The sequence below is a fragment of the Cucurbita moschata genome, unplaced genomic scaffold (assembly GCF_002738365.1).
Source record: "Cucurbita moschata cultivar Rifu unplaced genomic scaffold, Cmos_1.0 Cmo_Scf00001, whole genome shotgun sequence".
In the NCBI taxonomy this organism is placed as follows: Eukaryota; Viridiplantae; Streptophyta; class Magnoliopsida; order Cucurbitales; family Cucurbitaceae; genus Cucurbita; species Cucurbita moschata.
Window position 1 is genome coordinate 5,844,577 of NW_019268517.1, and position 26,903 is coordinate 5,871,479.

The window sequence follows — 26,903 nt, forward strand, 5'->3', positions numbered from 1 at the left end:
AAGTCACCACCATGTGCTTCTTTTACAATCAAATATCTTATAGAGTATTTAGGAATACAAAGCTTACTTTTTTAAAATAAAAATTCATGAAACACATAATAATCATCCACAGGTTTTTTTACCCGACAAGATGCATAAATAATTTTAAAGTCTTGGTTATCTCTATATAATTCTTTAATATGCTCAAATCCAAGAATTTTTGTATTGAGAGAAGTAAAAAGATTGTACCTTCGAGATAATGCATCAGCTACCACATTATCCTTACCTTGCTTATATTTGATGACATACAAAAATGTTTCAATAAACTCCACCCATTTTGCATGTCTACGGTTCAGTTTGCTTTGACACTTAACGATACTTCAAGCTTTCATGATCATAGTGGATCACAAATTCTCTAGGCCATAATTAGTGTTACCACACCTGCAATGTGTGCACTAAAGCAAACAATTATTTATCATAGATAGGTAGTTCAATGCTGTCCCATTTAGTTTTTCACTAAAATAAATTAAGGATTTTTCATCTTCCATCAAAACAACACCTATGCCCAAACCACTTGCATCACACTCAATTTCAAAACTTTTATCAAAGTTAGGCAAGACAAGTAATGGTGCATGGGTTAATTTATTCTTAAGATCATTGAATGCATTCTCTTGCATATCTCCCCACTAAAAAAAGACATTCTTTTTCACTAAGTCATTCAAATGGTGCAGCTATGGTGCTAATTTTTTTTTTTTTTTTTATAAATCTCCTATAAAAACTAGCTAACCCATGAAAACTATGAACTTCACTTGCATTAATTGGGGTTGGTCAATCCTTAATTGCTTTAACTTTCTCTTCATCTACTTTGACTCCATTTTGACCAACTATGAAGCCAAGAAAGTTAATTTTTTCCATGCAAAAACTACCTTATTAAACTTAGCATAAAGTTTCTATTTTCGAAGCGCAATCAAAACTGACTTAACATGCTCCACATTCTCATGCAAAGTCTTTGAATAAATTAAAATATCATCAAAATATATAACAACATGCTTCCCTAAATATTCTCTCAAAATGTGATTCATTAAGCGCATAAATGTACTAGGAGCATTAGTTAACCCAAAAGGCATAACAAGTCATTCATACCATCCAAACTTAGTTTTAAAAGCTATTTTTCATTCATCTTCTACATGCATTCTAATTTGATGATATCCAGATTTCAAATCAATCTTTGTAAATAAACATGAACCATGCAATTCATCAAGCATATCGTCTAGTCTAGAAATAGGATGTCAATACTTTACAATGATTTTGTTGATGGTTCTACAATCCACGAATAGGCGCCACGTTACATCTTTCTTTGGCACCAATAAGACTGGTACAAAACATGGACTCGAACTCTCTCGTATACAACCCTTCTCCATGAACTCCTCTACTTGCCTTTGAATTTCTTTAGTCTCAGTTGGATTGGCTCTATAAGCTGGCCTATTAGGAATGACTGCCCCGAAATGAAATCTATTTTATGTTCCATACCTCTAATGGGAGGTAGTCCTTTAGGTACTTCATATTGGAACACTTTCTCAAATTCCTGTAAAAGAGATTGAAACATACTGGGCCAAGACAAATTGTTTTCGTTAGAGACCAAATATCCTTCCTGGTACATAAGTACAAATATGGTTTTTTGTGAAAACATTGCCCTTCTATCCTCTACAACTCTAGCCAAACAACTCTCTTTCTTCCCTGTTTTTCAATTTCATTATTCTTTTCACAATTTTTTTCTCTCAATTCTTCTTCCTCGAACTCTTTTTTTTTCCCTCCAACTTTAATTGATTAGCAATACATCTGCAGAACTCAAACTGGTTTTTCTACCATTTTTATAAAAAAATACCGGTTCAAATAACCATCATAGATGACCCTCCTGTCAAATTGTCATAGTCGGCCAAGCAATATGTCTCTAGCATGCATTGGTAACACATCACAAAGAACTTCATCTTTTTATTTTCTCAAAGTAAAAGATATTAAAGCTTCATTGTTTCACTATAATTGAGTCATTGAAGCTTGTAAGGTTTAAGATGGTATTGGGTTGGAATTTGCAACTTTTGATGAACATGGTACTTATTACATTTGTGCAACTTTCACTATCAATGACAAGACTAGAAAAAGTCCAATTGACTAAACATCGCGTGTGAAACAGGTTGTCTCTTTGATCATCAACATCATTCTCTGTAACTTGAGTTTTAACAAATATTCTTGTAATAAGCGCCCTATGACTCCTATCTTCCAATTCCTCCTCTTTCTTCTGGACTTCTTCAACTAGCTCATTGATCTCCCCTCTATTTTCCTTCTCTTGGTTCATGATTGTACAAACAATAGTTAAATATGCTTTAGGACCTCACACACTCAACTCACTGATTTTACACTTAGGGACACTTGTGTTTATTACACACAAAGGTAGGTTATTTAGGAAAGTGACTAAATTATGATCAAGGTAAGACACTTGTGTTCATAATTTACCTTGTCTTGATTGCCTTGAACAACTCACTTATAGTAGCGAGCTATTCAAGGCAATCAAGACAAGGTAAATTATGAAGTAACAACAAAGTAAAACAAGAAAAACAAATAAGAGACACAAATAAATTTTTGGGTAGAATTGCACACTGAAACTAAACTTAAAAAGAAAAGGTCGTTAAGATTTTGACAAAATTCTCTTCTTAATTGTAAAATATAAGAGAATGATCTAACTTTCCTTTTAACGGAATTCAGACAAATTTAGAACTTATCTTCGAGTTTAAATTATGAAAGAACAATATCAAACACAACAGTTTCAGATTTAGATGGTTTAAGAAAAATGTGAATTGAAGTTTATTTGACTTCAAATAAACATGCAAACTGTTTAATGATAAGGATTTATAACCACAATATTAATAACTAATATGATAAGGATTTTCTTTTTCAAGATCTAAATATGATCTTTACGAAGAAAATGAGAACAAAATAAAAAGATAATGAAGAATGGTGGAACTCAAATGAGTGTCTTAAGGAAATAAAGGGAATATCTAATGGATAAAAACTCAAAACTCTGGACCAAGGTCCTCGCTACAAAACTAGGTAACAAAAAGGGTTAACCTTAAAAAAAAAATTGTGTTGAAAGGAGAAAACAAGTCACCTTGAGAGAAGTGGAAAAGTTGGGAATTCATATTGAATTAAGTATTCGAAGTTTTCTAGCATTAGTATTGACACCTTAGCGTGTTTTAGTGAGCTCATTAATTTTGATAAGTGGATATGATGTGGACATGTAGTTATTTATTGAATATAAGGAACTTATCAGGGTAGCATTGAACAAAAGGTACACTTTAAGAAACAAAAGTTCTCTCAAGTATAAGAGCCAAAAAAGACGATGTTTCAAGATGTAACAATCCAAAATTTTCTACTTAATTTAAGGTCTGCATACGTACCATAAACATTGAATGTGGAAGACTTCATTTAAATTCCATAAAACATAACCTTTAACTTAAAACAATGTCATGGACTTACGTGTTTCGAAAACATCTTTAAAATGACACAACAAAAAACTAAATAAAATGAATAAGAGTTTAAGTTAAAAACATCCTATTCTAGCCTAAGTCTAAGAAAATAAATACCACTACCCTATGCATGTGTCATGGTCTCGAGTTGCGATGCCGTCGTCAGCTGGAATGTCTTGCCTTAACCTAAAAAATGTAGTAGCACATAGCTTGAGCATTTAAAGAATATTTAGTAAGTGACCCCACTATTCGGGTTAAGTGCAACAATCACATGCAATCAGATGATGGAACCTATCTTTCATTCCGTTTTCTCTACGGTGCTGTCCTAACGGGTAATTTTGGACGTGTACCATATACTCTATACACAACTCATACGTGCGAGTATGGGCTCACCAGCTAGTTCGCACACCGCTGGGCCACTTTCCTTATCTGGTGAGCATACTCTTGGAGCCCCTTAGGCCGGACACCCGCTAGAACTAGTAACCGTCATGGCAGCGCTATGCAAAGCATAACGATCGTTGTTCTACCATTGGATCTACGCGTCCGTACCCTCGTGATGGGATAGGGGTATTCCCCCAAATGCATGAGCACACATAATGCATGAGGTCCCAAAACTTTTCCATTTTCATTATCATTTAATACAACCCCGCTAGCATTATGTACATATCATATCATTTCAGATATCGTTCATCATTCATGTCATATCGTTTCTCATTCTTCAGTTCTCAAATCATACATAATTCTAACGGGGCTATATTTCATGCCATTAATCGTAATTTCATGTCATTCATATCATGCTATATAGACACAATTTAAGAGACATAACATAACGTTCTATGCTTTTAACATAACATTTCATCATATACATATCATACCATGACATATTGCATCACAATGTATCACATCATAAACAAGTCATAACGTAAACACTTCGTAATCATATCGTTCTCTAACTTATCATAGCCTTAACGTTCTTATATTTATCACAGACATATCATTACGTGAACGTACATTAGTCATATCATCACAAGAACGTATCCTAACGCTATCGTTCTATCAATCCTAACGCTATCATTCTATCAATCTATCACAAACCTATCCCTTTCTACCCGTAACCTAACTGTATTCTTTCATCAATCTATCTTGTTCATATCACTCCGGTATGTAACCCAATCTTAACGTTTCATAAACGTATTTAAATCCTATCGTTACATTTCGTTTTGTGCATCCTTCTCGTATCCTATCTCAAACATATCCTTGAACACATTGTACCGTAATTATTATCATATAATTCACACATTATAACATATACATAACATATAAGAAGCATATCGATCCACAGACAATTCACACATATCAATATATATGACACGTGCAGAACCACGGGGCACGTGTCAACATCAAATATAACCATGCCGATAGTAAGGTCACTTACCTGGCTAGCTTAAGTCGTTGTCACGAATATATCTTTAATGAAAGTTCGATTTTGTCCTTTGAAATCCGAGTCAACCTATATGAGCTCATGACATTAGTTTCAGGTTTGAACTCTACAACATTATTTCTCTAATTTACGTTGGTCCATTGTTAAAAGTCTTGAAATGTTATATCTATAATTATATTTTTATTGAAAATATTATTTTTCATGGTTACTGTTGTTGTGGTATAAGAGAGTAGATATAGTTATTTCAAGTTATTATGGGCTTTACTATTCTATGTATTTACCTCTGTATTTACCTCTCCCTCCCCATATTTAGTTTGTGGTTTTTAATTCCCTAATTGTTCTTTTTTTATCTGTTGCCTTTTAATTCTGTATTCCAAATTTCAAGTAGATCTCTGTTTCTAAATCTTTCATTGTCTCAATGTTTCTTATTCAGAAGTTTTCTTGGTCATTCTATTCTATTCATTTGGCTACTGATAAATTTAATCTAATATTACTAATCTGACGTTGATTTACTAGAATAGTATAAATGATTAACATTTAGTTTTTAACTCAAAGCTAGACTATTGTAATAATTCAATGAAGATCTAACTATAACAATAAGATAAAAGAAAATGAAAATTTAATATATACCTTATTAATCAGATTTATGTTCACGTAAATCTGGGTGAATCTCAACTAGATAAAGATCATTCTCTTCTTTTTTTTTTCTCAAGTAAATCTGACAATTATTGTTTTTCCGTTTTCTTTCGGTTACTTTCTTGGGTAGATGGGTTGAGGAGAGATAATTGTGGGGAGAGATGAGAGGTTGGTGGAGAGAAGTAGAGAAATGTTGTTTTTTTTGTTTATTTATTTATTTATTATTATTATTTTAACCATTTTTTTTTATAATTATTTTTTGGCTATTACACAAGATTTCCTCCATGTTTTAATGTGATAGTTATGAGTGACTATAAGGTCATCTGACTCACTACTGCCCACAACTTATATTATTTTAATGAATTAGATCTTCGAGTAGGTTCTTAAACTAGTTTGCAATAGTCCAAACAAATTTTAAAGAGAGCAACATGATAACCCTTAAGCAAGCTTAATGTTCTAATAGTGAGCATTACACAAATTTCTCAGTGTATGAGTCTTGGATAATATGTGATTGTTAGTAAAGTTTAATGATATTATTAAGAGATAACTAATTAGAGTACTAAGTCTAACTCAAAAAGTAAGCATCCTACCTCATAATTACGATAGAAACATGAGATTGTTTGCCTCGTCCTTAACTTGGATGACCTGACTCACGTCGTAGATTATGAGTCCTTACATGTAGACGATGATCCAAGTTGTGAGAAAAAACCAATAAGAATTTTAGCCCAAGGAGTGGAGGTCTTCTAAACTAGGAAAATGTTCTTTACAAAACCATCAAGCGGAAGAAACTATGTGAAAACCGAGGGAAGATATGAGGGAGAAACACCTTGAGTAATTCCAAAATTAAGAAACTTTTGGAGACAAAAGTTTTTTTTATAGATGTGTACGATGTAATAACAAAAAAAAAAAAAAAAAAAGGCAAATTGTCTCGTGTTGCCTAAGTTGAGAAGTGGGGGGTTAGCCTCCACCCCAAAAAAAGGAGGTCCCTCACCTCATTTTATGATCTCACTTCAACCGTTTGAGCCAGTCGGAGAATACACTTTTTAATAGCTCAAGACCAGCATTTTGACTTATTCGACTTGGGTCTGATACGCTCGAACCATTTCCTCTTAATTTCAATTTTTTTTGGAAGCATTTAAGGTTATCATGACTATCCTTTAGCTAGTTTAAATTTTTGGACTCAAGTATTTATGCAAAATTAGGTTTACTACTTTAAATTATTAGGAGTAAGTTTAAATTATTTTATGCAAAACTAGGTAAATCAATTCCCACCGTGAATTCTAATTTATGATTGTTGGATTCTTTAAGCAGAATTAAATTTCAGAGAGTGACGTTAAGCTAGCATCAAGGGGTTGTAGTAGCTTGGGCTAAGACCAACCAATTAAGTGATCTTACTACCAGTATGATTAGAAATTGATGTTTTGTATGATGACACGTGCCCCGTGGTTCTGCACGTGTCATATGCTTGATATGTATGAGATGTTTATGAAATGATATGACTATGATATATTTTTCAAATGATATGACTATGATATGATTATGAAATGATGACTACGATATGTTCATGAAATGATATGGCTAATCATGGAGGGATCGTGGTCATCAATTTAATTTGTTTTGTGCTAAAATAATTTTTAATATTTAAATTATATAATTTAGCTAATAAAATATTTAAAGATTAATACTATTTTTGAAAGTTTATATGGATATTTTTTAATCTGATATAGCAACTCTCTTATATACTGATTGAAATTGAAATGGTTTTAAAAGTGTATTTGAAGTTTTTTAAAACATTTAAGATTTTTTTTGAATTTTTTATAAAGATGTTTTAAAAATACTTTAGATGGTATTTTGAAATTCATTAAAAAAAGAAAAAAAAATATATATATATATATATATATATATTAATAATTTTTATCTAAAATTAATAGCAAAAACTTGTTTTTTTTTTTTTTAATATAAGAATATTTTTTAAATTGTTTTTAACCAAAGTTTAACGATAACACCTAAGAACTTTTAAAAGTAAAAAAATATTTTGAAGTCTTTGTCCTTTGTTAGCCCTGAGCTTCCTTTTTTTCCCTTTTTTTCCCTTTTTTTCCCTTTTTTTTTTCCCTTCTTTTTCCTTCCCTTTTTTCTTTCTGCTGCAATGGCGAACAAAGTTACGAGGAAGAAGCATTACAGACCTCCGGTAAGTCCGAATTTGTTCCCTCATTTATCAGATGCCTGTTATTATGGATTGTTTAGCATTTCGATGCAGATAGCTTGCTTCATTTTTTTTTTTTTTTGCCCATAAGGGTGGTCTTACATAGTGTTAATTCTTCCTGGTATGACTTACTTACTGACCTGACATTGATTAGACTTCCTCACTCCTTAAAATCCCTGTAAGCATCTAAAAAGAGAAGCAAGGAAATTGAGAGAATGAAATAAAGACTTGCAAATATCGGACATCGATCTCACTAATATCAAACTCATTTTTTTCGGTCGCTTAACAGGGGAAGAAGAAGGAGGGTAACGCATCGAGGTACGTGACCAGGACCCAGGCTGTGAAGCAGCTGCAAGTTAGTTTGCCACCTTTCAGGTATTTTTATCTTACCTCTCCTGATTTTATTTATTTATTATTATTATTTTTTTTTTATGGCTATTGGCATCGAGAATGGAGTGTGCTTTTAAAACGCATGATTAGTATTGGTTTTGGTTTCTTAGTGCTGTATCATTTGTATAGCTTAAGTTGGAGTTTCAGCTAAAATCGTATTAATACTGATTAAAGTGGGTGGTTCTGTTTGCTCGTCTAAAAATATTCTGGTGGAGCTTAGGTTGTATGCTATGAGTACACGACACAACTGGGTTAGAAATTTATTCGTATTCATAGATGCTTTGAAGCAAATGCCTTTTGCTTTTCTTGTTCGAACATGCTTTTCTTTGATTTTAAGTACTTGATATAAACAAATGTTTGAAGATTTTTGAAATATTTATTGAAACTGGTTGGACTAGGATGACACCGTTTTACCTTGATTGATAATGAACATTATTGAGACAATGGTTTCGGTTTTTATTATTCTGACAGGAAGCTATGCATTTTCAAGGGAATATTTCCTCGAGAGCCAAAGAAGAAGGTTAAAGGAAATCACCACACTTACTACCATTTGAAAGATGTTGCTTTTCTTCGTCATGAACCACTCTTGGAGAAGTTTAGAGAGATTAGGGCATATGAAAGAAGATCAACAAAGCTGATGCAAAAAAGAATAAGGAGCGTGCAAACTTTCTAAGAGATCACAGGCCTACATATGTATTAGACAGAACAATAAGGGAGAGGTTCGTGCATCTCTTTTTTTTTTTTTTACTACTGAAAGAATTATATATTTTCTTTTCTTTTCCCATAAAACTCTTTTCAATTGTTGCATTCATGCTATGTTTGGCCATCTAGGTACCCAAAATTCATAGATGCACTTAGAGATTTGGATGACTGCCTCTCAATGGTGCATCTTTCTGTGACATTACCTACACATCACAATCATAACTGTCGGAGGTTGGTGTTTTACTGGCCATAATAAATTTTTCTGAACTACAATTATATGTTGTCAACCTATCATGTATTATTGACGAGGTAACAAAATGACGACTTCAATTTCTCATCACATATATATATATATTTCAATATCTTCTCCTAGATTAAGTCATGAATGGCAAGCATTTATTTCTCGAACTCATAAACTGCGAAAGGTCTTTATATCTGTGAAAGGTATTTACTATCAGGTATACTGTTATTTATATTATGAATCCCGTGTGAAGCATTTTATGTTCCAAATGTATTTTCTTAATTTTGTTGTTTGTCTAGGCCAAGGTAGAAGGTCAAAAGATTACATGGCTTGCTCCTCATTCACTGCATCATCCGTTGACTGATGATGTTGACTTAACTGTTATTTTTAACTTCATGGAATTTTATGAGGTAACATTTTGGTCCCATGTTTTCTTTTCACCTATTCTATGTTTTTTCTTTTGTTATTTTCATTGGCTGTCTTTTCCGTGGAATGAATAGATAGAAACTAATTGAGAATTCATTGCTTAGCTTCTAACCAGGATTTTATGTAATAACTTTTGTACTGACGTATATTTAGAAAGCAAGCTGGATTTATTCATATTATTCACATAAAATGTTCTCTCTCTCTGAATAACTAAACTTGCAGTGAGAGGAATAAAACAAAGAGACCAGAGGGGCATGATAGATATCAAAATTAGCCATATTGATTAGTTAGTTTTCTAGTAGGTGTGTGGTTTGTTTTAAGGTGAGTTAAGTTTGTTGTCTGGAAGGTTGAAGTGTTAAAAATAGAAAGATTTGGGGAACTTGGGATGTAACATCTTAGGAATAGTTTTGGGCAGAGAGCTAAGAACCTTGATGCTTAGTAAATACTTGTATTTTGCTCCTTCTACTATATTATACTTTGGTTTCTAACAGAGCACTTGAAAAGGGCCCGAGCTAGCAAAATAGTGTGTGTTAAAAGTAATTCCCAAGCAGGAATAATTGAGAAAAGTAATATCGTTGAATGCATAGCATTCCATGCAACATCCAATACTCCTAACCTTGAAGACTCTTGTTCTACTCTAGCCAACCGTCTACATGATGGATAAAAAAAAAAAATATATATATATATATATCTTGATGTGTTCCAATTGGTTATTGTATTGACACAACCATTCTGCCGTTGGATATAAATAAACAACTGGAGTACTTTATTTGTTTAGGACTCTTAATTCTTGGGTTCTTATATGGTAAAGAGAAAGAAACTTCCCTATTAGATTTTCTGACTTCTTGTTCATCTGGATGTGGAAAAGTAGATGCTGAAGAAAAGTCTGAACATGGTCTTGTGCAACTTCAACACCAACTTCCCTCAAATGAGCCAATTTCATTGATGCATCTTGTTGAAGATGCTGCTGGTAAGGATGACGATGAAGATGAAAATACTAGAGTGTGTAAGAATCTTTTCAAGAACATGAAGTTCTTCTTCAGCCGTGAGGTAGGATTATGCTCCATTTTATAATAGTGTTTATGATTTGTGCGTTATTACTTAAAATAGAGATGCTATTTTGAGATGAAATTATGTAAGAATGTAAGCATTAAATTTCAAAATTCAACATAAGGTAATTTCCAACGTCTTACAAACAGTGACTTTCTGTGTGGAGGGAAGAAATCATATATGTGAGCATGTCTCGTCTTATGTGTAGAGTTTAGGACATCAAACTTCATACGCCCCAAGTAACAGTTTTGTTGAAACAGTACTGGAAATCTATCAATATATGTGAGTTCATCACATGGTAGAACTCGTCACCTTTTGATTTGTTGAATTATGTCAACTACTATGGGTATTGGATATTGGAAATTGCTGTCTTAATAATCCTTTTTTTTTTTCAATCATATTGATCTTCCTTTTTGTGTTGTGATTGAAATTTCTTATGATCCTCGAGAATCACTGCTTTTTGTTATTCCTGCTTTTGGTGGCATGGTTTGTTGGGAAGGAGATGGGGCACCATTTGAGGAATCCGATGAAACCAGCACCTATCAGGTTTGCCAATAAAACGGGCACATTCGTATGGATTATATATGATGATTAGAATACATGGCCTCCTGCTACCTTTTCATCTCTTGCTGATCCTTTCTGAATGTAGATTGTTGATAGGCCAACACAGACTCACAAGTTCCTCTCTAGAGACTACGTTCAGCCACAATGGGTATTTGATTGTGTGAATACACGGATCATCTTGCCAACTGATGGTTATTTGGTGGGAAGGTACTTCAATGTTTTAAAATGTTATATTAGGTTTCTTTCTTGCATGGATTATCCAAATTTTCTTTAATGAATGTATTTAGATTTCAGATGCTCTCTTTTAATGGAAAGTAGTTCCATAAATCAGAATTTTGAATAAAACAATTTTCAGAAATAAAGAAAGACCCTTTTTTTGTTTTTTTTGTTTTTTTTGTTTTTTTTTGTTTTCATGTTGTCATTTGTTGTTTCATTAAATAAATTCATACATATGAATCATTAACTACTGATAGTTGTAAATTGATTAAAATATATTGTATGTAAAACTTTCTATAAATTCAGAACTCAATGTTTTTGCTAGTAATACCATCTCAATAGTTTTGATATTAAAAGATTATTCATAAACTCACTCTTAAAGAGTGTTGTTTCTTGCTTCTGGTTTGCGTTGCGACCTAAACTGATTGGAGATATTGTCAATGAGGCAGAAGATACTGTGTCCTAAACTTATTTATTTGTACCTTCAAATTAATATATCAATTTGCTAAACTCCCACAGGGTTCCTCCTCCACACTTGTCACCTTTTGTTGACAATGAGGCAGAAGGTTATGTTCCTGATTATGCTGAGACCCTTAACCTGTTGAAGGAAGCTGCCAAAAGAGAAGTAACGTTGCTGGGAGTAGGGAAAAAAGATTTGGATGATCCTCATAATTTATTGGCTGAAGGTGTCATGGATCGAACTGAGGCTATTGAAGCTGCTGAGAAAAAACAAAAGGTTAGTACAGGTCGAATCAAAGTGACATCTCAGTCCAACTGGTGCGTAAACGCTACTTTATTCTCTTATTGTGGTATTGTATTTTCCCAATGCAGATGATGGCTCTTGAGAAACAGTATCATGATGAGTTAAAATTGGAGCTTTATTCAGCTGCTTCAAAAGTTGAAAGGCAGTTGGATGATCAGGAGAGTGAGGGTGGTGAGGATTCCGACCTCCCTGATCTTCAACAAATTGCCAAAGATAATGCTAACCTGTCAATGGCTTTGATGCCACAGAAGACGAGAGGCCTTTGTAAAGCTATGCAGGTAACATACATGCTTTGCTATTCGAATTGTGATAGTGTTTGAAGTTTTCCTTACGAGCTGTAATATATACATATGACGGTGCAGTAGTTTCGACTTTTTTTTTTCTTTTTTTTGTGTCCTAACAAATTATAGTTTCTATATTTTAACTTCTCATGCCCTTTATTATTCTTCTTGGTAAAAGTTTTAATCGTATATTGAAGTAAGACTGGCTACATATCTTAAGTAGTGACTGTGGCTAACTACTCTTTTTGACTCATGATTTTTGCTTTCTACTGTCGTGACTGGGAAATTTCTGTTATTATCAGATTGGTATATAGAAGAAAAGAAGGCTCGTAGTAAGATTCTCATGGAAAGGAAGAAAAAGCTTGAAGAATCTCACTAATCATTGCAAGTAAAAAACAACCGCAATTTTGCCTCTAATTGTTTCTTCGTAATATGGATGGGTAGTTAAGTTAGTTTGTTCAAAGCAGCCGAGGTCTCGGTTTAAACTCTCTCCTCGAGGTTTGTTTATCTTTTCAAGAGTTTCACTAAAAGTGCCCTAACACCAGTGTAGTTTCATTTTCTTATTAAAAAATAGTGCTTTTGGTCCAAGTGAAGTGCTGTAACTTTACAGTGGCCAAATCAATTACAAAATGATTCATATTTTTTTCTTTTGAAAGACTCAATTGCTAGAGTTAAAGTAGGGCTTTGTGTGCCATGTCAATTGGGACATTTTTATTGCATATTCTGGAAATAAGGTGGCATATTTGATGGTTATGTTTACTTGAAACTGCAAAGCATGGAACGTGGCTGATCAACTTATTTTAGGATTTGAAAATTCTATGCTGATATGCCTATTTATTGATATCATTCATTTAATTGAGTGTTCTTGAATGGTTGAGTCGTTTGAATCTTATTGCTCAAATTGTTTTTTTTTTGTTGGATTGAACATCCTCGCCAAACACTCAACACATCCTTGATCTTGCCCTTAGTTGAATAGTAACTTTTGTTGGTCTTGCTTCTGCCACGCCCAACCCTTTGTGACATTAGATTTATGATTGCACCTAAATCACAAAGTGCTAGACTTCAACTCCACCGATGGAGCATGGAATTGTGAAGCTTTTGTGGAAGCATACTTATCAGAATTGCGCTGCACTCTTCGTCACAGTCTCAAGCTCTCCTAGACGCCTTATGACACAATCGCACTTTTGAAGGCAGCGGACTAGCGATTGTGCGGCACTCACTTTCTAACGACAAGTGAGCTACGCCAATTTGTTCTTGCATCGCCTACGGCCAAGCGACGTATGATCGAGTCTCTAGCCTCGATTTTAAAAGAAGGTTTTAGAAAATGAGGAGAGAGAGAAAGATTTTAGAAAGAGAGATTTTTAAAAGGGACGTTATATAAGCAAGCAAGAGAGAGATGACAACGGCTTAGCATATATAACCTTGGGTAGGGAGAAGTTGACAACTAGTCATATCCCCCTATAGTACATTCTGAGGTATTTTATGTCTGGCAGGCCTAGACATGATATTTTTGAGGCGTCATACGCCCTAGAACTACAAAAGTAAAAACACTAGTATGAAAAGACATGACAAGGGTTTGGCTTGTCATGGGCATGCAGCCATGGGCAACACTCCCTGGACGAGCTTGACCGTGACACCTTACACACTATTCTTGATCCAAAGCCATCGTCGAAGGTCATATGGTTCATTAAAGGTTTGACGATGTGAAAGGTTTTTGACATTAGAGCGATGTTGGCTGAAGTGTCTACCAAATTCTACGATGCTTTGTTCAGGCTCTCATAAAATATTTCGAGCTGAATTTAACAAGGTGTTTGGGCACTTTTAGAGAAACTCTTGAACTCATCCATGCATCGCTGATCAATTCATTCTCGCTTTTACACTTTTAGTATTAGAAAAGTGCTACTACTTCATTTTGGTTGGCCAAATCGAAAGAGGCAATGAAATAATAAAGATTCTCAAATAATAAACATGCTTTATTAATTAAGGGATAAATGAGCTAGTTGGAACCTAACCGAGGGAAATTTAGCTAACGGATGATCATGAGAGAAAAGACAAGAAGAAATAGGTAGATTGTATTGGCTTTTCCACTCTTTAGCTAAAATTAGTTAATATTTTTTATGATAACAAAACATGCTTTTCTATTACTGACCAATATATAGTATTTTAAAGGGTTCTTCGCGTAAAACTTGGAATAACGGTTCAAACGCCTCTTGAACCATTTAAATCAAAACTAAAACGAATAAGCTATAGTCAAAATAAAGTTGAATGAAAAATATCCAATAGAATAATGTGCAGTTGAGTTGACGATATGAACCAATTAAATTATGACACATGAATTCTTACCATGTTGAGGATTTGACATTTTGGTGGCTTTGATTAGAGAGGATTTATTATTATTGTTTCTTTTTAATCTCCCCCTTGATTTTCCTTTTAAGTGCCCAAATTAAATTTAAGTTTTGTCCTATTTCACTCTATTTAAATTCGTCTTTTTCTCCATTATTTTTCAACAACTTTTGCAATGTTCAATCCATCAAAATTCTAAAAGCCAGGGTGATTGCACCCTTCAAGCTTTCAAATTTTTTTTTTTGGGAGAGAAACGTTGTTGTAGTGTGAGGGTAATGTTATGAGTGCTGAAAATTGTAAATCCACTCTTAAAAGAAGGTTATTGTGTGTTCTTTAAAGCTTACAATGCAACAATTTGATCTTAACTTCTGGAAATAGTTAAGTTTGGTTTTGAACCCTAAAAATAAGAAAATAAGCAACGTGGAGGTTGTACTCTACTCTATGAAAAGAGTAAAAAAAAAAAAAAATATAGTATGAAATCAGTTTGACCAAATTATAGGGTCACTTTCTCTAAATCTTTTACTACTTAATTTTTAATTTTGAAATTAATTGCAGTGATTTATTGCCTTAAGTATTCTTTTTAATGGTTTGTTATCGAACAACAATTAGTCAAATTATGCTTATTCGAAGGTTAGAGCGAAAATTTATTTGTAATTGATTAATTATTATTGACGGTTAAATATGGTTAAAGGTTCCTATCTCCCATGAAATAGGTTGATAATATTGATGTGCCGAAATTAGAAGAACGATATGATTACAATAAAATGAAAAAAAAATGTGTTTTTAATACCTAACCTACAAATGGTTTATATTGTACTTTGAGCAAAGATAAGTTTAATAAAATATGTGCGAGAGAACTAAGCAAGTTATAAGAAACAACCATTAGCATACTAGTTCAAAATTGTGAATTATTTAAGATAGATGTAAATGAATCTATTGTTTCCTAATCACGTTTTATTGAACTAAACTAAGCCTCAAGGTTCAATAACAATGTACTCATGCTTAATCAAGCCGTCCAAACTGAATCACAATAATCATGCTTATTCGAATCATCAAAGTACATTAACGATATAACATGCTTAACTAGAGCATAATCTACTTAATTGAATCATTGAAGTATAATACAACATTTCAGTCTCAAGTGTAATCTAGATGAGATCCATTTATTCATTAGAATTCACGAAGTAGTTCAAAAGCTCATATTTTAGTCAATTGGATCATGGGGTCCTAAGTAGCTCACCTAAGCTAATGTCGCATGATACGGTGAATGACCAATATAGGTTATGGGGTAAGCTAGGTAGCTATCTTATTGATCTTACTTATCTTACTTATGCCTATGCCGTGATAGAATGTATTTTGAATCTGTGAGGCGTGACCTCATTCATGGTTTTAATATAGAGTGACATTATGGGATAAATCGATTGATATCTAATATTATTTATGAAGGCTTAGTCGATGAACCCTACATAGGTCCATAACGCTCTACTAAATTCTGTGTGGGTCACTCTCTACCAACTATTGGGTACCCATGTGGCTTCTCACCCCTCTAGGAGTGGGTTTATGGAGTAGGAATCCGGTTGGGAGGCCTATGTCCATTTTCACACACGAGACCGGTACAAATCATGCTCAATTCTTGAGGCTCTATCCTATCGAAGACTAATCTGGGACAAAATTTATTGGTACTCCCTAATCATCCTACTAATGAAGGCAAATACACTACTAGAGTTAGTTAGTTATCTCTAATAGTTCTATAACCTACTTGTAATGATAGTGAAGTCGTCTGGACTCTAGTGATACTGATCACAACAATTTTAGACATAGTAAGTTAAGCTTTGGTCTCTTTAAGTGGCGTGATATTTAGCTAGGTCTCTTAAGTATAACTTAACGGTTTTATACACTCATCTCATTTCCAATTCTATATGGATCACTCCTATAGCTAATCATTATCTTAGAGCACTAAAGTTTGGTTCTAAAGTCATGCATCGTAATAAAAGTGTGCTAAAACCATTGAAAACATGCTTAACAAGTTAACATACAAAACGTTACATGCATATATGCCCTAATCTTAACAAGGATTCATATATCACGGTTCAATGTGCAATCAAATGCTCATACATCACATATATGAGAGTTATAACATCAAATCATAAAGTTTCAGCAAAATTTATTCAATCGACTTAAAATGCTAAAATCATGCTTGATGATTAATTAGGGCTTATCAAATTTGTTCGAAGTTGTTATTAAGTTTTTCAAGGCCCTAAACATGTAGATTCTTATCTTAAGCGGTGAAATCATTCCTAACAAAATATTTTCAATTAATTCCTACAAGTATCTTGAATAGAATCCAACAGGCTACTTACTCTTTCATGTGTGTTTGAGACCTTGATTTTTATGCTCTCTATACTTCAAATTTCTTAGATAGATCTTAAATTGAGTTAAAAGAAAGGAACAGGTGAAAGCAAATAACAACTTGACTTAAAAATGACTCAAAACAAACCAAAATAATGAGTGGGTCAAAAGATTGATCCAAATGGACATAGGTGGCAGATTCAACTGAAATGGCCACGTCACTCCTTCTACCTCATAGGTCCTTCGTGCATGAGATGGTCAATGACTCCAAAAACTTGAATTTGTTGTACATTATATTATACTCAAAATAATTAATGTCTTGTAAAATAGTTAAAGTTTTACAAAACATGCGTGAGGTTACAACTAACAAAGGGCCAAATGATTAAAATAAAAGACAGTAAAACCAAAAGGAAGACGTAGGTCTAGATAGTTCTTTATAGTCATGCAGCTCTAGAACTCTGGCTTACAACTATCTCCTTAGCTATGATTTGAAAAACATAAAGCAGTAAGAATAAGTTATAAAAATATATGCCGCTTCCTTGTAAACTCTAAATCAAATCAAACTACGAGCTAAGTGTATAACAACTTAAGATTCTAGGTTGCTAGGGCATATGTATTACCCCAGAAAAATTAAGCCTCTAAAATAGGGCAAAGATTGATGTCTACCTAGCTGTGCAAGGTCAATAACAAGAAAAGTTGGAAAAATATGGAAAATGGAACTTTGTCCAATTATTACAAAATTTTCCAGATTTTTTTTTTTTTAGAGAGAATTTAAAAATGTACAAACATGGAACAATCACCAAGAAGGGGTAAAGATCTTTTAGAAAAATTATGGATTTTTTGAAAAAAATAATATTAAAATATTTGAAAATGGCCAAATGCTGTAAAAATATGGATGATTACGCCTGCTGACTAGAATAAGAAATTCACAATATCTTTTCATAAAATCTACTATATCTCAAAACTCAACCGTGGATCTCCTCCAAAATTGGGCAGAAACAAAACAGTTGGTTTTTCTGATGGAAGATCCAAGAAAATCAAGGATGAAATTATGACGATTTTGGACGTTTCAATGGTGGTAGATCCCCCTCTATAAATTATGAACAATGGACAACGATTAGAAGCAAGAAGCAAGCGTGATCAAGCCTTCAATTGAGAGTTATAAGCCTTCCATTTCTAGGTATCGAGTTCTCGGGTTTAACTCAAATTCGAGAGCTTCATTCCACCATTTCTCTCAAAACTTGATCATACACCTTCTAAACAAGATTTTCCACAAGTTTGATGAATAAGGGAAGCGCCGAAAACACCTCAAACCCATTCCTCCAATCCTGTCCGCCATTGAAGGAGTTTGAAGGAATGCTTGAAATCAAATCCGAGGCCCTATAGGCGAATTCACCAACCGAGACCTATCCTAATTGGTTTTTGCACATCCAATGATCATTTTTTATAGAAGACCGCAAAGAGGATTAACCCATACTTGCGTTCTGGGTTGAGTTGCACCAATTAGAAGATCCCAAAATTAGCCTCAATGAAGTATAAGGAGCATTTTTTGTGAAAGAAGTGTGGCCTAAGAGTGCCTATAGATAGTCCAGTCCAATATCTCTGAGTTTGCTTCGGTGAAAGATCAAGTTTTCTACCCACTTTGGAAGCTAATAACTTACACGGTTGTCCACGAAAAGAAACTAGACTTTCTAAGGAACGGTCAAAAAATGGAGAAATTCGAGTACTAAAAGTTCGAGAAATGATGCTCCAGACACAAGACAAGAGGTAAGTAGCCATCTTTGACTTTTCTTAAGAAATACTTGTAGAAATTGTTTGGATTTCAATATATACCCCGAGTAAAGTATGAATTAATGATACATAAAAGAAAAACATTAAGGACCATGAGTTAAGAGCCTAAACCGTACATATTTTTTAGAATTAAATAACATTAAATTAACCCACTAAATAAAATCGGTTGCATATGAATTTTTAATATTGGCCATATTATGGTGCGTTAAAGTCAGTACAAAATTTGGTAACCATTGAACATGCCTAAGTTGGTAAATTGAGAAATAGTTTAAAATGACCATAATGCCCTTCATTGATAATAACCCCGTTTTACAACCTTTCAAACACCCAAGTAATGTGGAGCAAACACCTAAGTAATGTGGAGCTTTATACACAACCTTGAAATGGGGTTAGCAAGGTACTAGCAAGTTTTCACTTCTACGGAATTATGTTAGGTTTCCCTCTAATGCTTACATAAGATAAATCTAATTAGCTGTAAGGCTCCCTCATGTAATATACAAACTGTAAGGCTCCCTCATGTAATATACAAACGTTGGTTCATTAATAAACCATGTGCTAAGAATATACCTAGGATTATTTGAATATCAAATAAGTTGTTAGGATTCATGCCTAGAAGTGGCTGTTATCTCCCATCCTGGGGTGTGCTACGAGGACCCTATTCCTTTTTTAGGTGGGATGCCTTGCACTAAGTATCACGGGCAGGATGTTATGAAGGGTCTCCTATTTTCCTCACCTAGATGAGATGTCTTGTACCAAGATTTACTAGTAGGATGACACGATCATGATTGCACCACTCATGTGTTCACGGGGTAGAATTAAGGGCCACTTTAGGGGATGTTTTCAGGATGAGTAACATGTAACAAGATGAGCTCTAAGTGCCAAGCCCCTAAAAACCCAATATGATTTAACATCCTAAATCAAGGTCAAGATTAAGAGCCTACATCTTAATCGAGTGTGTGCGTTGTTGAGCGATCATAAAAATTGGTATCAGAGCTAACAACTGGTATCGATCCTAACAACTAGTATTAGAGCAAGGCAAAATTCACCATGATCTGTGAAGATGGAAATTTCAAAGATTGGAATTGAAAAGTTTGATGGATCCGATTTTACTTTCTGGAAGATGCAGATTGAAGATTGTCTGTACCAGAAAGGTCTTCACGAACCCTTGATGGGGGTGAAGCCAGATACTATGACCATGGAGCAGTGGAAGCTCAAGGATTGTCAGGCCTTATGGTTGATCCAGTTGACACTGTCAAAAAACGTGGCGTTCAATATTATCAGGGAGAAGACAACGTCCGATTTGTTGAAGGCGCTGTCAAATATGTACGAGAAACCGTCGGCTATGAACAAGGTGTATTTGATGCGGAAGTTGCTTAATCTACAAATGTCTGAAGGTGGATCTGTTGCTGATCATATAAATGAATTCAATATGATCGTAAGTCAACTGAGTTCGGTGGAAATTAATTTCGAGGATGAAATTAAAGCGTTGATTTTGATGTCATCTTTACCCGAGTCATGGGACACTTTTGTTGTCGCAATCAACAGTTCTCGAGGATCTGATAAACTAAAGTTTGATGAAATTCGAGATGTAGTTCTCATCGAAAGTATGCACAACAAGAAATTGGAGATTCGTCAGACAATGCTCTCAGTGTTGACCAAAGGGGAAGAAGTAAATCAAAGAGCTCAAACAAACATGGGCAATCAAAATCAAGGAACCGAGAAAAATCTCCAAATAAACCAAATGTAAAGTGTTGGAGTTGTGGAGAAAAAGGTCACTTTCGGGCAAATTGTACAAAGAGGAAGCAAAATCACAAATCAGAGGATGATGATGATACTATACATTTAGCAGAAGATATTGGGGATGCTCTAATCCTCAGCATGGACAGTCCGATTGAATCTTGAATTTTGGATTCAGGTGCGTCTTTTCAATCGTCTCCAAATAAGGAGCTATTTCAAAATTTCAAGAAGGTGTATCTTGCCGACAACAAAGATTTGAAAATTGAAGGAAAAGATGATGTTTGCATAAACACTCCAGCAGGAAATCAGTGAACATTAAAGGATGTCAGATATATTTCTAGTCTAAAAAAGAATCTGATCTCTATTGGTTGGTTGGATAGCAAAGGTTATGCAACAAAGTTTGGTAAGAGTTTGTAGAAGATTGTGAAGGGTGCTATGGTGGTAGCACGTAGCACAAAATCTGGAACTTTTTACACCACTGCAGGGTGTATGAATAGAGCTGCTGTTGCTGAGAGTGCTTCAAATTCAGGTATATGGCACAATAGACTTGAACATATGAGCGTTAAAGGAATGAAGATGCCGGCTGCAGAAGGAGTTTTGAAAGGTCTAAAATCTATTGATATGAATTCTTGTGAGAACTGCGTTATGAGCAAACAAAAGCGAGTTAGCATCACAAAGACTGCTAGAGAATTGAAGAAAGATACCGGGACAACGAAGCAAGTGGGAGTTGAGGTTGAGTTGCAGAATAATTCACAGAGTGATGTTGTAGCGGATACTCAAGAAACTCCTGAGACTGTTGTTGAGGAACCAGAGGTGAAGCAAGTGGGAGTTGAGGTTGAGTTGCTGAAAGATTCATCTAGTGATGTAGCAGATACTCAAGAAACTCCTGAGACTGTTGCTAAGGAACCAGAAGCAGAGCAAGTGACACTAGAGCACATGTTGAAAAGATCATCCAGAGCCATTAGAGTACCAGATAGGTATGTACCTTCTTTGTACTATCGGTTGGTGACTGATAAAGGGGCATGAAAGCCCCTTGATGAGGACCTACATTTGGAGGATACAACTAAGTGGGAGCAAGCCATGGATGATGGGATGTCTAGGCTTCAGAAATGTGTTGCTCTTTCATCTTCTGAGGTTGAGTACGTGGCAATAGCTGAAGCTGGAAAGTAGATGATATGGATGACAGCCTATCTAGAAAAATTAGGCAAGAAGAAGAACGAGAAGATTCTTCAGATATATAGTTAGAGTGTCATGCAGTTGGCGAGGAACCCGGTCTATCATTGAAATTCAAAACACAGAAGGCGATACCATTTCACTCAGAGGTTTGTGGAAGATGGTGATGTGTTTCGAGAAGATAGAGGGGACAAGAGATCCAATAAGCATTTTATGTTGATGTTGGAACATTGAGGTTGTGCAAAGCCTCAAGTGATATGGTACAGATTGAGAATGAAATTCTTGGGTGACTGGATCCGTCTCCAAGTGAGAGATTGTTGGGATATGGAACCTGATGCTAGATTTGGTAGAGATATATTTAGAAGATATCTAGTAAAGATCTGATAGAGATATATATGGTAGATATTTGGTAAAGATTTGATAGAGATATATTTGGTAGATTATATCTTGTAGGTTTAAATATTTGAAAGTTATATTTAGTAAATTGAAACTATATACATATACCCCTTAGGCAGTGCTCTCAAGATGTACTTTCTCCATTCTTTGTATTCTCTGTTGTTGTACAATACCAATACCTGAAGTCATCAATATAAAACATTTAGCCAATATTCCTCGTATTTTTTCTCTCTTGTTCTTTGTGTTCATCTTGATCGAGTGAGTGCGTTGTTGAGCGATCCTAATAATTGGTATCAAAGCTAACAACTGGTATATAGGATCACAACAAGAGCCTACTTCAAGCCAAATTACGCACCTTGAACAACCCACCTTCACATTTACCTTGGAGGCATTGCAACCTTTCATGAGGACGACCCTAGAAATGCAAACTAATAAAATTGTTCAAGCTATTACTGCTACCCAGAGGACTCAATTGTCCACCCACATTTGATGGAGGCAAGGTGGATCTAGTTGCCACATAAGCATGGGTGGAAGTCATAGAAAAGGCTTGACAGAAACACTCATACAAGAAAGTGATTTTGCACAATAACGTTATTCTCTAAGAGAGACAATACTTAGAAAATAAACAAAACCAACTTATTTTATTCAACTTGTTACACCGTTCATATATAGACAGAAAGAAAAACTAACTTCTTACAATCTTAGCCACACATTAACCACTGCTAATAACTTCCCTTGATCTTAGCCACAAATACTAAAACTGACATAATTTAAAATACAAACACCAAATACAAATGAATTACAGTTAATACAAGATTAAATAAACTAACAAATCATCCCCTTAATCTTGTATTTCGATCTTCATATTCTTACATTCTTCAAACCAATTCTTTCCTGAAGCTCCACAAATTTTTGTCGTCCTAATGGCTTCGTAAGTATATCAGCCAATTGATCCTCAGTTTTTACATGATCCACTTCAATCTCTCCTTTTTGCACACATTCACGAATGAAATGGAACCTCATGTCTATATGATTGCTGCGATCATGATGAACTGGATTTTTCGCTAATGTTATAGCAGACTTGTTATCGATACTTAAACGAACTGGATTTACTTCCTTCCCATGCAATTCCTTCATTAAACATCCTAACTATATTCCTTGACAAGCAGCTGACGTCGCCACAATATACTCCGCTTCACAGGATGAAAGTGCCACCATCTTTTGTTTCTTTGAAGTCCATGTAATTGGATTGCCATATAAGAAAAATAATATCCCTGTAGTACTCTTTCGATCATCTATATCTCCAGCAAGATCACTATCACTATATCCGATTAAGCAATTTTCTACTTGCTTTGCCTTCACACAATGACATCCAATATCAATAGTTCCTTTCACGTACCTGAGTATCTGCTTCACAGCTGCCATATGAACCATAGTCGGAGCTTCCATATAACGACTCATAACTCCGATGGAATATGATAAGTCAAGTCGTGTGTTCACTAAATAACGAAAACTTCCGATAATACTCTTATAAAGAGTGGAATCAACAGATGGACAATTACTCACTTTTCTTAGCTTTGTTTTCGGCTCCATAGGAACATGACATGGATTACAATCCATCATTCCAAGTTTTGCCAAAAGCTTTGCCGCATAACTCGACTGAGATAACCTAATTCCATCAACATCTTATTTAACTTCTATTCCCAAATAATAAGACAACAATCCTAAATCACTCATTTCAAACAACTTCTTCATTTGTTGCTTGAAGCTCAAAATATCATCCTTTCTTGACCCGACAATAATTAAATCATCAACATAAACTCCAACTATCTGAATTTTATTTTCTTTCCAACGTGTATACACAGCATGCTGTAAAGGACACTTTTGAACTCCAAGAGACTTTAAGCAATTATCCAGTTTTGCATTCCAGGCACGAGGTGCTTGACGTAAGCCATACAATGCTTTCTTAAGTCGTAAAACATTCCCTTCTCGACCTTCCACAGCAAATCCTTCTCGTAGTTCTACATAAACCTCTTCCTTCAACTCACCATTAAGAAATGCTGACTTGACATCCATATGATGAATCTCCCAACTCTCCTGCGCTGCTATAGGAATCAAGACTCGCACTGTTTCAAGCCTTGCAACAGGTGCAAATACCTCATCAAAATCCACTCCATATTTCTGGATAAAATTCTTTGTGACTAAACGGGCTTTATACCTCCCGATCTTCCCATCCGAATTTCTCTTCAACTTCTATACCCATTTCAACCCGATTGCTCAATGTCCCTTTGGTAGTTTTGCGAACTCCCACGTGCCATTTTTTTCAATAACAGACAACTTCTAGCATTGCTTGCTGCCATTTCTCATTATCTCTTGATTCCATATATGAATTTGGCTCCTCAAGTGAAAGAAAACACATCTCAGCTTCTTCATTCAACTCAATAGAATCAGAGTAAATTTCTCTTAACGATCGAAATTTTCTTGGACTAGATGAGACGTATGAATTGTCTCCATGTGATGAATTGTCTCCTGGTGATAAATCATTTGCTGGTGATGAATCGTCTCCCAATAGAGTCCCTGATGATTCTCCCCGTTCTTCTAAAATGTCATCGTCATTCACATAGACCTGTGGATCATAATGAACAACGAATTTACCACCTTCCTTCTTATTTTCTTCCAATTGTTGCACATCCAATTTATATTCTTCTTCTTCTAGAAACTTGATGTCTCAGCTGATATGAAGTCTTTTCGCTTTAGGATCATACAAACGATAAGCTTTTGAACCTGCTTCATATCCCATGAAAATCGTTGGCACACTTCGGTCTTGTAATTTGGTTAAATTTGGTGTTGTATTTCTTGCATTGGCACACAAGGAGGAGATGGTGCACGGTTTGCCGGCAATCAAAGGCGTGAACAAGCTGTGCGACGGGTGCCTCATCAGTAAACAGAGGCGCACCCCCTTTCCGTCTCAGGCATCCTACCGCACCGGTGAGCCATTGGAGCTCGTGCACGGCGATATCTGCGGGCCCATCAAGTCGGTGACCCTAGGCGGTAAGACACTCTTCCTCCTGCTGGTCAATGACAAAAGCTGCTTCATGTGGCTGATCCTGCTACAAGCGAAAAGTGAGGCGGTTAAGCGCATTTAAGTGCGAGCGGAGGCCGAATGTGGGAAGAAGATGTGAATGCTGCGAACAGACCGAGGCGGAGAATTCACCTCGACAAGTTTTGGTAAGTACTGCAACGAGTTCGGCATACAACGGCACCTAACGACTCCCTACTCTCCCCAACAGAACGGAGTGGTGGAGCGCCAAAATCAGACCATCGTCGGCACAGCAAGGTCATTACTGATGACAGCCCGGATGTCCGGGAGGTTCTGGGGAGAGGCGGTAATGATGGCCGTCTACCTCCTCAATCGGTCGCCAACGTGAAGCCTCGATGGGAAGACGCCACACGAGGCCTAGTACAACAAGAAGTCAGCGGTACGTCATCTCCGAGTGTTTGGCTGCATCGCATACATGAAGGATGCGTGTCCTCACCTTGCCAAGCTCAATCCTAGGGGGCTAAAGGTCGTCTTCATCGGCTACGAACCCGGAAGCAAGGCGTACAGGTTCTATGATCCTATAAAGGGGCGAGCTTACGTGTCGCGTGACGTCATCTTTGACGAGACCACCTTTTGGCAGTGGAACGACGTAACCAAGGTAGATCAAAACCCAAATCAATTCACGGTGGAGTACCTCATCACCAAGCCGGGAGAAGGAGGAGCACAACATCGGGAATCGTCACCGCCGCCAGCAGCTGCACTGGGCACACCTAAACTAGTGGAGTTCGCAACACCACGTACTGCAGATTCGACGCTATATGCCGATCACGATGATGATTTGGTGGCCAGGTACCGAAGGATGGAAGACCTATTGGGAAGAGGTGAACCACCTGGACTGGCGGCGTGCCAGCTCAAAGAAGAGGTGGCTGAACAAGACGTGGATTCTGGAGGACATGTTGCTAGGGACACCGAGCCATAGGTCTCAAATCGGAGTTCAGATAATAAGGTAGATATAGCATGGCTTTTAGGAGAAGATTGTTAGATAAAAGTCATGGTGTCCTTACATTTCGTTAAGTTGTTTTTTACTCTTGAAATTTCTGAATTAACGTTCACCGTTGAATGGAATAGCGTAATTTTTTCTGGCCATTTTGGCCAACTTTAGGCGCAAGTTTTTGCCCACTATTTTCTATTTTTATAATTAGGTTTGTTATTTAAGGAATTCAACTGAATGAGAAACAACAGTCGAGTCTTCAGCAAATCTCTCCCTCTTTCCTTTTACTTATGCTATTTTTTCTTTCGAAGAAATTTTCCGTCGACGTTTTACTCCGAATTGCCAGAGTCAACATTATATGACTCAGACTCCACCCACTCGTTTATAACAGAAGAATTTCTTTAGGTAGGAAAAGTTAGAAATAGAACCTCTGGAATACCCTTCACGGTTTCCACACTTGCTGGAATACACCTTTTAGCCACTCATAAAGTAAAGGGCGGCAAAATCTGATATAAAAAAGACACCTGAAAGTGACGTTGATAGTCTTAGATATGAATGACTGTGACGTTATCTTAAGGATGGACGGTGTTAACTGACAACCATGCCAATATAGACTACTAGACGAGGGAGTTATCATTCAACCACCATCTGGAGAAAGTATCAAGTACAA

General features: G+C 35.5%; 1 pseudogene; it reads left to right on the plus strand.

Annotated features, from left to right (window-relative positions):
• The first annotated feature begins 7,705 nt into the window (after nt 1-7,705).
• On the plus strand, nt 7,706-13,087 carry LOC111446498 (annotated as a pseudogene).
• Nucleotides 13,088-26,903: the final 13,816 nt, after the last annotated feature.